Source organism: Dreissena polymorpha, chromosome 7 (assembly GCF_020536995.1).
Source record: "Dreissena polymorpha isolate Duluth1 chromosome 7, UMN_Dpol_1.0, whole genome shotgun sequence".
Taxonomy (NCBI): Eukaryota; Metazoa; Mollusca; class Bivalvia; order Myida; family Dreissenidae; genus Dreissena; species Dreissena polymorpha.
This window is the reverse complement of record NC_068361.1, coordinates 30437081-30453838: the sequence shown is the minus strand read 5'-3', so window position 1 is coordinate 30453838 and position 16758 is coordinate 30437081.

The window sequence follows — 16758 nt, the reverse complement described above, 5'->3', positions numbered from 1 at the left end:
ATGAATTTTTTAATTGATGAGTAAAAATCAAAATCCGTTAATTTTAAGGAGTATTTATGTTCAAAGGACCTGAATTAATAATAAATTGTACATGTAGTGTTAACTTGCTATTACAAGCAGTTTTGTACACAATAAAGCAATAACTTTTGTTTTATTTAATATACTGTCAATAGACCGTTCCATAATTTGGTCATTACATAATTATCTCCCCTGAATTCTCTCCGCGTCCGCCATTACACTGCTGCTTTACAATCGGTAACATATATAAGAGAGCACCGATTATTCAACGGATGAATTGTAGCGGATCCGTGGTCTAGTGGTAACACACTGGCTTCACAATCCAGAAATCGCTGGTTCGATCCCCCGCTGCACCTAACCTACTAACTCGTCTTTCGCATGAGACGTTAAACCGAGGTGCAGTGTACTAGGTGCTATACACCGGGCACTAAAAGACCCAGGGTCACCTCTGGAACGGGGTGTCTCCTGTATCTTGCACTATCCCCCGTAACCAACTAACAAGTCTTTCTAGGGGCGATGGCCATATGGGAGACAATCCCGGTGCACTCGATAAAAAACAAAACAACAAATCAACGGATGAATTTCTTTCTAAATTCTAAGGCCGTCATTACATGGTCTTGGTTGTCTTGGAAAACTTACACATTTACACATTAAAAAAAGCATTTAATTAAATTAAATGCAATATTTTTCATTTGATTATTTGCATCAATCTTTAAATCGTGTATGCCTTTGCATTCCAGTGTTTAATTGCCCCATTTGCTCTGCATAATCCGATTATCTCGTTTTGATCAGATATTGTCCAGACTTAACTAACCACATGGTGTCAATAACCACACTGGGTGGCAGATGACAATCTGGTCATTAAATACAATTGATGATGCCACCATGTCTCATCTTCCTGGTAGTATTAAGCAGTCATTTGGTAAGATAATTTACCTCCGACATACTTAACAGTTGCGTAAATAAGATATGTTACATATTTTACAAATTAAAAGTTATGTCCAATATAGAATATCAGAAATTTGACACCGTAAAGATACTAGACCGTTTAATTTATAAAAAAATAAAGTATTAAAAAAAATATATAAAAATAAAACATTTAACGTATTAAGCGGGTATCGGTTAATTAAAACTACGTCATTCTGTATGAAATTTTGATGTTACGGCAATGCACGAACGATATCATAAAACAATAAATTACATTTGACACCAAACAGAGGTAAAAAACATAAAAAATATATATATGTATATAAATATATGTGTGTTAAAATGTTTTATATGTGTCACTCATACTCACTAGTAACGAGTTTTCAATATAAATGAGTACACAGTTCAATTTGCATCATATGAAGTTGTGTTTTTTTCAGTTGTATGTTAATATTCCTCAATAGCGTCATTCTTTGTACAAAACCCATCAAATTAAAATTACATGCAAATACTGTCATTAACTTTGCTTTTAATACGGCTTTGAAGTATGTTTATTTTCAAAGCACTCCTTACACTTTCTAACACTCATTTATTTATCACACTAGCGTCCTCATGCCATTGATAATTCTATTTTTATAATTAGATATATACTATTGTAATTTATTGAAGCTTTTCTGCAAAAAAAATTATTACGGCTTATGCATAGAGCTCTTTATTGTGTCAAATTGTCGGCCTTTCAGTCTTCAGAAAATCTTTAATTTGATGCTTATGCCGCGTTTTTAAAGTTGCAAATTAATGTATTAATAAATTCGTTTGGCGCTTAATAATATATTTTTGAAATATTATTTAGGTGTTTTTTTATCGGAGTTTTTGTGTGTGGATTAATTGACTAAACATTTGGTGTCGTTATCCATATGTTTTGCGTTACTTCAAAGACCTATAAAATACAATTTTTAGTATTTTTAGCTTTATAGCTGTTAATGATTCAAAGATGCAAATATAGATATATCACATAGATCGCATTCTCTTCATCTTCCGAATAATCACATAAAAGGTCGTCAAGATCAATATAACTCTCTCATGATAAAAAGCTCGTTTTTTAACGTGACAAAATTCCATCTAAAAAAATAAATATAACTCCAAACCACAATTTTTTATCTCTGATATAAGTTAGAACAAGAAAAATAATGGAAGGCGTATCAATAATATCATACTTAATATAATATGTAATGATTTTGGAATGTAGATTTTTACCAAATAAGATCAATTACAAACAATTAGCGGTAATTAATTGCGCGAGAATCTTTTATAAGTATTAATTAAAATATAATCTGCTTGATGTTGCGGCTATTAAAATCAACACAACAATACATGCGTGAATTGTTTGTGAAACGTTAAAAGTAACAAGTCTAATCAAAGACATAGTATGAGCGACTGAACCAGCAAATTTTCGCCGATGATTACCACTTGATTACAGATAAACAAAAACAAATACACGAAAGCATTTTAAACATTTTATTTGTAACAATCAATCTCAACTTCAAACAATCATTTAAACAACAAAAATGTGATAATCGCCTCACATTAATTCATTAAGTAATTTATTTATCCGACAACGGTGAAGCGGGTATTCTCTACGTCTTTGGCTTTTGGAATCGCAGACTCGCACAAGTTAGCAGCAGTGTAATGGCGGACAGTCACGTGACTGACAATATGGCGGCGGTCAATTTATCGATTATGGAACGGTCTATAATAGGGCGTACAATTTTTTTCTGGTGTTACTAATAACGATGTCGACTTAATAGAGATCGACCATTTATAACTGGCTCGCCATTAATTTTGTTTTATTTACATGACAATAAAACACAAACACATGCAGGCGCTGCGGAACATATCACAAAAAGAAAAGCATTGTGTCACACCGGTCTTTACTGACCTGTGTGAATGCGCGCTAAGCATTGTGGGAAACGGACTTTTTTCCATCATGGCGTTGGTAAACATAATAAACACGGAAGTGAAAAATGGTAATTAATTATTATCAAAAACAGGCCCCATCAAACCGGGCCAGCTGTTATATATAGTTGGATGCAGTTTGTGCTTCAAAAGGAGCCACTTTTCATGTCAGTCTATTGTTTGTAAGAATCACTAAACACGTAACTTAGACTAACTAAACATGTTGCAAGACTGTATCTTCGAAATAGTTAATAAATCTAAATCATAAATAAATATTTATAATTAAATACCTGCTGAAATTTGAGAACGTAAACGATTTAAAATAAACGCTGTGAACATTGCAAGGAATCTTACATGTAGGCCTAATGTGTGAGAGGATTAGTCAGGGATAAAATAAAATGGAGTTCGAAGGATCTAACATTTTGAGGAAGACGTCATGGTATCTTGGACATTTGGCACTTTCATATATTTATTTAGTAGATACTGAAAATGCTGAATGTGCTAATTGCAACATCAAAGACAAGCAGGTGAGATTTTTACAGCTTTTTTTTCTTGACATAATATTGTATGTTTTCCATTTAATTTATATGCCAGTGTTTTTTTTCACCATTTTGGGAATGGTTTCCGGTCATTTCCCCCCCCCCCAGACGTTTCCTCCCCAAGACGTTTCCCCGCAAAGAAAATTTCTCCCCAGACGTTTCCCCCCCCATTTTAGTTTAAGTGCAGATGCCCCCCCCCCCCCCCCCCCCAATAAATTTATAATTGTTCGGTTGAAGTACAATCTTTGTTTATTATCAAAATTATTATTTTGTTTATGAAGTCTTTAATTAACTTTTAATATCTATGAAGCAGCTTGTATGGTTTTTTGGTTTTAGAATTGTTTTTTGGAGGGTTTAACTGTGTAATGATTGCATGTAAATCATTAGTAAGTGCATGTTGGTGTACTAGTGGAATACATGGAATATCCTCAAAATCTTACTGAGCATCTTATACATGTTGCTCAACATAAATGCAACCAAGAATAATGTGTAATTAAGACCCGTTTTGAATACACAATTAACACCTTATTTCAGTTTGAGTGAACCTGGGCAGGGTTGTGCAAATGCAGTGTTTGTTGTTTTTTATCCAATTAAATATGGTCAATTGGTGAAATGAAAATGGTAAAATCAAATTAAAATTAATTTCGACACTGTTTTCCTTGTAACAGATAAATATGATAAATAAATATTTACTTTGTAACTGTCAACATTTTTTCATGCATTCATATGTTTATTATCAAATAATTGGATGTCACTGATATTTTATTTTTTACTAATAAGTCATTTAGACTAAATAAAACAGAATTGAACTTTCCGTGCACATTATTTCATTATTAATAATATAATTTATTAGCAAATGTAATAAAAACTTATTGATATAAGAAACACAAAACACAATTACCCGTTTTTATTAAATAAATTTGTGGAATTTAAGGAAAAATTAATAACTTTATGAATTAAAAAAAAGGTAAATTTAAAGCAATTTATTAATAATAATTAAAACAGTGATAAACTACATAAAAATGTTTTTGTATGATAATGTACTAATCTCATCTTATGAATGACTATCCCCCTTCAAAGATGTCACCTAATCTCATCAATGATGATTAATGGGCCTGTATATTGCACCATAAGTACCCCTTTATACAATAGCTGTTATCTTGTTATATACACTTGCTAATCCAATTAACGCTTGTATATTGCACCAAAAGTGCCTGATATATTGTTCAATGGTAGGTGTGTGTTGTTACTTAATATTAGTGAAAACATAACTTTCCTATTATTTGCCTGGTTCTGAAAATATTTTCATCGTTGAGTTTCCTTTAATTTTTAAAGAATATTTTTGAGAGGTAACACCTGAGTACTACAAATCAATGTAAAATGTTCATACTAGCTGTATTGGGACATTATAATTTAAAGGTTACAAAACAATTTTATTTACTTGTCTCAAAATAAATATCCCAATATGATATTTATTTAGTCAAAATAATTTGTGTTTCAGTTAAAACTTGGATATAGTAATTATTCTTCATTATAAATCACAACTATTCCACTTTAAATGACCATCAAAGCTGTGTTTTTACTCAATTTTTCAAGGATCTCAATAAATGAAAGAAACAATACAGGTACTTATAAAAACAATTCTAATTAGATCTATTTAATTGGTAAAATTTGTTTGAGGCTTCCCTAAAAACAACCATAATAAATCATTTCACTGATCTATTGATATATCTATTTAATAGGCAGAATGACAAACAGAACTAGTGTGGTTTCTAGGGTCATAAATCTGGTCCCTAAGCCTTAATTGGTAATAATATGCATGCAGTGTTATGTCTCTGAAAGTGACAATGAAGCAAATCTGCCCTTAGGCTATTTCATTTCACTCACACAAAAGGAGATAACTTGCTATTAATTTAAGAGTTACTTCTAACTTGTCTCCTTTCTGTAATAAGAGGGTTTTCATATTTTAAAGTTCAATTGGTCTTCAAAAGAATAAGCAATCAAAGTTCTTGATTTTGCCAACAAATAATGTTTACCAATTGTGGGTCTACTCTACTTTCTTTTAATAATTATTTCTAATTATGTTTTTTTAATTTTTATATCAATGGAAAATGAAATATTTTTTCACTATTTTGTTTAAAAAGTACTTAAAGAAATCCAGGCAAGAATACATGACAAGTAAGGGTTGTGTCAAGAAGGTGCCATTTAAGGCCCTATTATCAGTTTTGGATGCCCTAACCTGTATAGGTGAGAAGACTGTGAGAAGACTGGGGACGTGGGGCATGAGGAACAACTAATACACAGTAATTGACAGGTTCGTGTTGAATCAAGCACAGAATTTTCTGAGCATTCATGATTCATTAGAATTGAAAAAAAAAACAATCAACCAGAAAAATCCAGTTGACCAACTTTGACTTATTTGCATGAACAGGTATAAAATAGTGGGTATTAATAGCTTAAGACATTATTGGCAACATGTCTGTTTAATTTATATTATCAATATTGTTAATTAAGCATGGAATATTAATCAAAATTGGGGGTAAAGTTCAATCGACCAGTATTGACCAGTAATGACAAATTTGGGAGTATTGACCGGGGCGGTTTTAACCAGTAAAAACCGCCGGTTAAAACCGGGGGCGGTCGATTGGTGCCAACCCTGGGTGTACTAAAGGAATACTAGAGGAATACATGGGATATTCTCAAAATCTTACACATGTTGTTTTTAATATAATTAAATAGGATCAATTGATGAATTAATTCAGTTTGTGTAAACTTGGGCTGGGTTGTGGAACTATAGTTATTTGTTGTTATACAATTAAATAGGGTACTATGTAACTGTCAAAAAAACATATGCATTCACACGCATATAATTCAATTATTGGATGTCACTGATAATTTCAATTTTACTAGTAGGTAATTAAGACTAATTAAAACAGAATGGGACTTTCCTCGCAAAGTATTTCATTATTAATAATATAATACTATAATTAGCTAATGTAATCAAAACATATTGATATTTTAATAATTTAACTCAATGATATTAATAATATTAAAATTTTCCCCAAAAAACTAGGGCAGGAAGATAGGAAGGATTTTTTTTGGAAAATCAACAGTGTAAAATATTTGCAAAGCTTCTTCTGAGTTTGAACTTCAGTTTTGCATTTTGTGACCTGCAACATATTCTATGCTACTTTATTTCACTATGGTAAGTCATTAAAGTGTTATTTATTTTTCAACTATATAATGTGCTAATCTCATATAATGAATTACTACCCCATTTAAAAATGACACCTAATCTAAATTCATTAATACAATAGTTATAACTGTTTTATTTTAATTTGTAACATACTATTCCACTAAAAATGACCATCATAGAACATCAATGCCGTGCTTTTACTAAATTTTCAATGATTTCAATTATTTAAAGAAATAAATTTATCAGGCACTTATAAAAAATATATAATAAGGGTGTCAAAATTTAACAAACTGAACAAGTCAATTTGAACTTCTCTTACAATGCAAATGGAGCCACTTGAAATATCAAATTGTTCCCATACTAGTCGGCAATATAACTATGACATTGTGTCTTTTCAAAACATGCATCAGACACACCTTCTGAAACTTTTTAAGCGGTTTTGAAAACGCTATTTCATTGCAAACTTTCGTCAATAAAGGATACATGTTGTTATACAACCGAAAGTGAAAGTTCTGTTTTTAAAAAAATGAATAAAGAGCGAAATAGTTGAAAACTAACGAAAATTATAATTGATACTAACATAAGACCGTAAGACTGAACAAAATAATACTTAACTTTTAAATCATAACATGAATGTTTACTTATAAAGCAAATTCTTCATTCATCCGCGGACTTCTTTGTGTCGTAGTCATAAATGCCTCCAAATGGAGGTGCGTGATGCGTCTAAGTATAGAGGTGACAATAACGTAGTGACGTCACACCTATGTATAGAATGAAAGAAAAGCGCTTTCGGGACAGCGACTGCCGGTCAGGGCGGCACAGATCGTGACGGTCATATGAAAAACAAGCAATCAGCAAGTTTTCGCATTACATGATGATTCTAGTGGATTCATTGATTGCAAACCGGATTTTAATATATGTAACAGTTTAAACATGTGCTTGTGCACGTTATCTGAATGGTAAGTGGGTGGTATCCGTAAAACTTGTTTATTATATATGTGTATTTCGGCTGCCATTTAAACAGTGCTTGAAGGAAAAAGGTTTTTCCATAGTGCCACACAAGAGATGAACTGATAGCAAAACTTATATGCTTGAAGTTGGGCGATTCGGGTTTTTTTTCGAATGTGATGTCAAATGTTTTCACCATTAGCGTATATCGGTTCTCAACAATGCAGCGGATAGTCCGTTGTGTCAACATCAGCCTTTACCGTGGGCTAAAATGAAATGATACCGTTCTGACTAAGGAGTATATTAGGTCGGGAACCACATTCTGTACATAGATGTTGATGTCACTACGTTTTTACTGGTGTGGACACAATGACGGGAACCAGTCATGATTACATGAATTATACAATCTCCACGCAGAGTTGTCGTTCCTTGCTCTCACATACAACTCTGCGTAAGGCTCAGCATGCCATTTTGTCTACCAAATAGGTAAAACCGAACAAACGCATTCAATGTATATTTGAGTGGATATTGAAGATCGCATGCATTAAATTAAGAAATATGACTTTTAAATTTAAAATAAATCGTGCAAAAACTTGTGAGTTTTAATGCAACTCTTTGAAACTATTTTATTGCCCATTTACACAGATGGATCCATTCCACGCACTTCACAAATGTAAACAATTGTACATATTTTTTATTGAGTTACGTTAGGCATTGCTTCGACGTATATATGTATGTTGGTTTATTAACATAAAAAAAACATATCAATTTTATAATAATTAATTAAGACTGATATAAGATATCATGGTATGAGATGGTTTTCTATTTAGCAGTGAATGCAATGTAACCGTCGTGCAAGAGATTGTTTAGTATACTGTAACCTCAATGATGAACGCTTGGAATGATCATGACATGAATGAGACGTTTTCATATCAGTAGTCCGTTCTGAGCCCAACACAGAGGTGAATGTAATGTAACCGTCGTGCAAGAGATTGGAACTTGTATTCATGTATAAACGGCTAATACGCATTGAAATTGCACACGATGCGTAATCCGAATTTAGCCAGGAGTTTTTTTACTCAACAAAATTTTAAGCCATGCGTATTTTCTTTTTTTTTCATGCGTATTTTACGCAAATACGCATCTTATCTGGACCTCTGATTGGATACCTTCAGATTTTCATACGTATGGGACAATCCCTCTTCTGTCAATCTCGATACATTCCATATTGTATTTAAGTCAACTGTTTTAAACGTTTTTAAGCAACCCTGGTACAATTCGATTAATAATAGCAACTCATTTATGACATATAAATTATTTAAATGCACCTTTTGAGTTTGAACCATATCTTGATTATTTGCCAAACAAATTGCGTATATGTGTTTCAAAATTACGAGTATCGTCGCTCAAACTAGCAATTGAAACAGGTACACATAACAATATAGAGTATGCGCAAAATGTCAAGTCAGAGATATTGAAGACGAGTACTATTTATCATGATATGCCAAGCCTTCAATTCACTGAGAAAAGAACTAATCAAAGCCTACTATTATAAAAGACCAAGTATGTTTAAATTTGTTGAATTAATGGGTACTTCAAACAAAACACAAGTAAGGAACCTGAGCAAGTTCATATGTAGAGCCTTAATGCAGCCCCACCCAGCTAACTAACCCTGGATATTCAAATATTAACTAATAAATTTCCCTTCATCTAGTAGTTGGGTAAATAAAGTCGTCTTTTTAATGTTTGATGGCCGTACTATGTTCATCCTCAACATTCGTCTGTACAAGTTCTTATTACATTCACCTTATTTATCATCTGAATATGTTAGCCTAGCACAACTTAAATACTATTGTTGCATATTTTGTAAAATGTACAAAAAAATAATCAAATTTTGTACAATTACCTTTTGTTTTTAAATTATCTATAGTTTAGTATATTTCAAATACTTCACGTATAGTCTTAACGCATGTTCCAATTTTACTTATCTTGAACAAATTTGTTAAAATATTAACTAACTAATTTTTCTTCATTTTTTTCATATCAAGTTGTCTTGTATAACGTTTAAATAATTGCACTATATTTATGGTTTTCATCCTCGAATATTTCTATGAAAGTTAATAACAAACAATTGTTTTAATCATCTGTATATGTTAATCTAGCGAAACACGAATACTATTTTTTTTGTTTCTTATTAATATTTGTAAAACATATCTTTATTATGTACAACTTATTATTTAAATTCATGTATGTATGAATATGATCTTTACGCGATCAATATGATATTTAAATATTCTTATTTGTTCTCACGTGAATGTCAATGCGTGATTGTGTGGTTTGCCTAAAAAGCTGCAGAGTGAAGTAATTGCTATACATATTGTATATATAATTCTTTACTCAAACTTGACTTCTCGCTCTCTTGTAGATTCGTCTTTGTTGCTTTTGATTTTATCGTTATAGCATTAATTGTTAAATAGATTCTAAATGTTGAAATCAAAAAAATTCTTGTCCTAGACTTGTTCATGTATTTATACCTCATGACACAACTTATGAGATTCAATACTGATCACATGTCATGCCTTTGTATATGTTACCATGTTTTGATCATGTATGTCTTTTGTATATACTGAATAAACCAATATAATAAACTCAATTAAACCAATATAAAAATAGTATTGTGATTGACTGTCCAGTTAAGGTCGTAAATTGGTAGACACGCGTATCATTTCGGCAACCAGGATTCAAACCATATTGCCCTTGAATTAGGTTGCAAACCACCACTCAAGAAAGGTTTCGTTTCCTTTCTAAACTCCGGTTTTCACAAACTGCACAACACCTAACCAACATTGAATGTCTTTTAGCCGTAATGGACATGACAGATTTCATTCAAAATCAATAAAAGTTGTTTGTCGTGGATATCATTCGTGTACGCGTCATGGGATATATTTCGTGTCCACACAATAAACAGCCTCAAACGCGGAAGGACCACATACACTTCGTAATTCCTATTTGCAATATCAGGTAATAATCGATATGAACCACGCTCTGATAAAACCGGAGTTTGTGCATTAATGAATTAATGAATCAAGGACGACACTTACCGCTTTTATGGTGTTTTCGTTTAAAAGAAGCATCTTCTAAGCAAACATCCTCTTGTGTCAGAAAGTGTCGTCCCTGAACATCCTATATGGACTGCACATGCCTATAATGGGCGCTACTTTACGGACATGCATTAAGCCCCGTTTTACCAGAGCAAGGCCATATAATGTTGACAATATGAGTCGCGTTCTAAGAAAACAGAGCTTAATGCATATGCGTAAAGTGCCATCCCAGATTAGCATGTGCAATCCGCACAGGCTAATCAGGGACGACACTTTCCGCTTTTATGGTATTTTTCGTTGAAAGGAAGTCTCTTCTACACGAAAATCTAGTTAAGGCGGACACTTTACGCACATGCATTATGCCCAGTTTTCTCAGAACGCGACTCATACAATAACTCTTAATCGTCTTTCGATGGCTTACAGCAATAAAAAGGGAAATTCGTCCTAAAGATATCAGGATGAATCTCAACGTTTCTTATTGTATTTGTGTCAGGCTACATTCCATTAGTCATTATCCGTATTCCGAACAGTATCAACATTTGTATCAGTACAATTTCAACTTCGGATTAGTTGATCCGTACCTGAGCAATTCGTGTTTAGAACAAGTATTGTCTTCCTTTCAGCTGTTTGGCTTTCAAACTGTCACGGTCAGCATTAGACGAGTGTCATGCAATTGTTCATTCATGGGGGCGTTTACATTGAACAAACTGTCACGGTCAGCATTAGACGAGTGCCATGCAATTGTTCATTCATGGGGGCGTTTACATGGAAGCTTTACAACAGGCACCAATAAAGGTTTCATTTTTTATTCTCATTTATATGCATACATTACATATTTATAACAGCAACAAATATTCACATTAAAACGTTATGTATATAACCGCTCATGGTGTTGAGCTATATGAGATATTGCAAAAGTTTGCATAGCATTATATATGATATCATTGTATTATCACTATAATGTAAAAAATTGATTTGTATAACCTGCATTTAAATTAAAAAGTATATATTGAATTATCAGCATCGATTTGTCACAAACATAATTGATCGAGTGCGCTTGTCTTTTTGTTTTTTAAATATTTATATATTGTTTATTTTGCATATTTTTTATAAGAAAAGAGTCTTGTATTTTTGGCCGTCGCCATATGATTTACAACGAACAATATAAATAGTGCGGCGTTGCTGCATGTCCATTTCACGATTTCAATTTTGACCTTTCACCTCTATAAAGAATGTACAGTCTTGAAAACAATGTAGCCTCATTCCGGTAAAACTGGGGTTATATATGCGTAAAATGTCGTCGCAGATCAGCCTGGAAAGTCACTACAGGCTAATAATTGAGGCCCTCAACGATTATATGGAATAATGCGGTTGTTAAAGTCTCTTCTTTACGAAGATCTAGTTTTGGGCGTAAAGTGTCCTCTCCGGTTCGCATGTGCGAAGTGCACAGGCTAATCTGGGACGACACGTTACGCAGATGCATTAAGCCCTTTTTTCACAGAACGCGGCCTTCACAGAGCATGTTCAGCCTGGAGAATAGTGCTTGTGTAAATTCGTGGTTTATAGATTGTCCTATAGAATAGCACATGCCCTAGATCCACCAGCCTGGTTATAGATTGTCCTATAGAATAGCACATGCCCTAGATCCACCAGCCTGGTTTATAGATTGTCCTATAGAATAGCACATGCCCTAGATCCACCAGCCTTTGTCTTTGGGTCGATTTTGTTGATTTGGGAGATTTTGAACCGATGTATTAATTGATCTTCGTCTACGAGCACAAACGAGGCGGTGTGTTCCTTCGCCGCAATGCACCGGGGCCTAACTATCGCGTACTTAACCGAGCGAAGCCTCCCTTTGTACTCCCCTCCTCCCGCGAAAACGTCTACAGAGCTCGTGTAAGCCCGTGCCATTATCAGGTACCCGCTGTATATAGCCAACGGTCCAGCACCAATCACTACCTTTTCCCAGCAAAGACCGCCGTCAAGACGGAAACATTTCAAGAGATTAGCCTTTCGGTCACTAACATAAGCTAACCGCGTCAGAGAGCACACAGCCAGATACTGCGGTTTCTTGAATTGGTATTCGCCGCGAGACAGATCGGTTTTACCCGCCACGACTCCTACATCCTTCATAAATGCAATCTGAAAGTCGTTTTCTGCCGTATCGCATAGCAATATAGCTATTTTGTTATCGAAACTATCAAGTCCGTAGCATTTGTGTGTAAGTTGAATAGACGGAAGACGTTTCTTTTCGTGTAGGTTGTACCCGTACACCGTCTTCTGTTTGGGGACAGTCATGTAGAGAATGTGGCCCATTACTGCCATGTCGAAGACATCCGTAGCTTTGATAATTCGATGTAATGTCATCTTTGAATTGTACAGTTGTGCCTCTTGTAACCCTAAAATGAATAGGGTAATAGTAAAGATAAACATGCACAGGGAACTCATACAAACAACTTAAAACATAACAGCGTATGTTACAAGAAATCACAGTTTTGCTAAAGCGCTGATTTTTTAATAAACAAAGCGAAAAATATACGTTCGCGCATCAAAATAATTAATTTAATTTCATTATCATTCAATCAGGTTTTCCGAGAAAATGACATAAATACACGCAGCATTTGATTACATAGTAATGGAATCATGTCCACCTTTATCATAGACAATTACACAATCTTGAAAGAACACGGCTGCTGTGATGTCACTGTTTTCGGACTCAGAGTCACTTAATTCTTCACCATCGCGTGTTTTATCTGCTAGCTTTTCCCGCGCGTATTTCACCGTATCCTCAAGATCGTCCTCTGTTGATTCGTTGCGCGTACAATTAACATAAACTTCCCTTGTTAAACGTGTACCATAATGTTTGACAATTTCAGCACGATAGTTTTTGTGTGAATATCGTATAACAAGATTGCCCGTTGATTGTTCTGCATAACCACTATTAATATCTTTGCCTCTTGAATTTGTACCATTATCTTTCGCAATATCTTCCGCAGAAACAAGTTTCGTTTTATCCATAACACCATCGCCTCCAGACGATTCTTGTTTATAATCACTCACAGTATCTTTCGCTCTTTGTACTTCACCACTTGCCCTTACATCGTCCCCCATTTCACCGTCGATGCCGGCTGTTCCCGTGCACTCCGCGTCTGTCCTTGCAGTGGTGTCATCTTCGTTCTCCACGTAGATGTAAGCGTTCCGGGTCCGCTTGAACGGGTTCAGCCGCCTGGTTCGAAGATAGGCGCGCGAGTACGCAGAGATCTGCCAGATCAGACTCCATTCGTTTGTTTGAAAGTCCTGGTCTAGAAAAAGGTTTGCGAGTACAACACGAGTGTAATAGCGGTAAATGGGGCTGTCAACATCGTATTATAAGGTACAATTCTTTACTCGCGCAGAACTTGTCATTTTGAACGCAAATCTTAATTCATACGTATATAAATTTGTATGTATTATTATTTTACTTGTATCGTGTCTAAACACTAGGAAAATATCCCAGCACAAATGTGTATTTTAAAATAAAAAGCTGTACTCTTAACCCATGTATGCCTAGCGTGTAGAAAAAAAGGCCATGGAAAACAGCGTAGTCAGATTTGCGCTGTTTGCTTAAAAGAATTTCTGTACGAAATATTCTAAATATAGAAATAAATATATTAGACATCCCTAATTTTGGAAATAAATTGATCCAATTTTTAAGGATGGGAGAGTCCACTAGGCTAAAATGGGTTAAGATACTTGAACACAACCTTTACAAATTCCCGTAACAATCAAATTACCACGAAATTCGACAATTTGTTCAGTATATGATGTTTTGACTCTTTTTGCGTTATCGCTTCCATGTATCATTATATATGTAGCTTTTTTATCATGTGAGTCGCTATAAAAAATCCCGTTCTACAAAAGGAAGTAAGGTATGTATCCATTGTGCTTTCCTATTACATCGCTTTACGATTTATTGTCTCGGTGTTACCACATCATGTACCTTTTTTGTCTTTGGCCTGCTCCATCACAGGATCGGTTTCCGCCGTGGTGGATACGAGCTGCTGCTGAAGGTAGTCTGACGTCATCAGGGCCGCCCATTCCGTGCGTGCGATTGAGTAATTGGGAACCTGAATACGTCATACTAACATGGTTTAACAAAACATATACTCACTGAAGGAAGTCGGATATCATTATCGTCCGTTGCACGCATGCGACTTAGATGTTTATGAGCATGTCAGAGAATGGTAAAACAAAATAATTGAAAACGCTTGAGGCTGTAAAGCACATGACGCGTGCTTATTGCAATATGCCCATGAATATCAAAGCATCAAGTATTACATTATATATATTAAGTAAATATGAAAATACTTTTCATATAAAGTATTGTAATATATTGGACACATTTGATAAAACTTTATATAGACAGTACAGGAGTATTCATGCATCCATCTTTCTGTGTACTCTCCAATTCGGTAGTAAAAAATCCACTCTGATAATTTATTTAAATAACCTTGGTAAAATATCCACAGAGAACACACTCGAAGCCTCTGTCGGGGTCGGGAATGACCGGTGCGGAGTCTATAGAGAGCTGCAAGCACTCCCTGCAGAACCGGTGGTGACATGCGAGTGTCCGGGTTTCCCGGAAGTGACCCATGCACATTGCGCAGTAATCTATCGGTTGTTTGAAGCCAACATCTTTTGTAGGCGTCGGCGTGTGCTCCAGACGCTTGAAATCGTCGGATAACCGTGTTACCTTTGCATATGCGTATGGTTTCTTGTTTCTAGCGCTCATTTAGTTTCTAAGTATACTGAATAATAATTACTATACACTGTCTTCATAATTGTAAACAATTACTTTCTAAATGCGAACATTATCGGTAAGCACCGCTGTTTAAGAAGCGTATTGAATGAGTGACTTTCAATACAATTGTGTCATGTGTCGTTTGCCCGCTTTATGATTTTAAATGTCATATATAGTATTACACTGTCTTTGAGGCGCTGGGTCGACAACTCGCGTAACAATTAATTGGGTTGGGTGAGGTTATTAATCCAGTATACATGTGTGCATTGCTCTGTGAAAAAAGGGTTAATTGCATGGGCGTAAAGTGTCTTCCTGGATTAGCCTGTGCTGTCCGCACAGGCTAATCAAGGATGACACTTTCCGCCTAAACTGGATTTTTGCTAAGAAGATACTTTCTGTAAACGAAAAATACCATACAAGCGGAAAGTGTCGTCCCTGATTAGCCTGTGCGGACTGCACAGGCTAATCTTGGATGACACTTTACGCACATGCATTTAACCCCCTTTTCACACAGCACGGCTTATTTAAAACCACGTTTTATATTTAGGGTGATTCGAGGCTTGTCGCCTGAAAACTAAACTCCATACATTTTCTTTCAATCTCGCCACATATCAACATGTGAAGTCCAAATGGTAAAAACTATTTTGAATTGCCTGCCTCTGTCATTACGTGTATTACCTTAGAATCAGGGCCCGTATTCACAAAACACTCCTTAGATTTATAAATAAAAATAAAGAATATCCCTTTTATGAAAATAGCCAGGAGTTCCATTAAAGTTCAGTGAAACTTGCCTTTAACCACCTTTAAGTACACATGAACATATATCTTTATTTAGAACAAGTTATACGTGTAACTAACCTTTCCTGTATTCATAAGTCTAAAAAGTGCATTGTGGATACGGACCCATGATACACAAAGTATTTCATAAAAAGAGACGCGTTCTGAGAAAACTGGACATTATGCATGTGCGTAAAGTGTCGTCCCAGATTAGCCTGTGCAGTCCGCACAGGCTAATCAGGGACGACAGTTTCCGCTTTTATGATATTTTAGTTTCAAGGAAGTACCTCCTTACCGAAAATCAGGTTTAGGCGGAAAGTGACGTCCCTGATTAGCCTGTGCGGACTGCACAGGTTAATCTGGGATGATACTTTACGCACATGCATTAAGCCCGGGTTTCTCAGAACAAGGCTCACAATATCAGGCACAGTTGGGATTGCAATGACGTCACTGAGAATAATTTGGTTCCCAGCTTCTATTGTATACAAAGGGGCAGGTAATCCAGACTACACTGAGAAG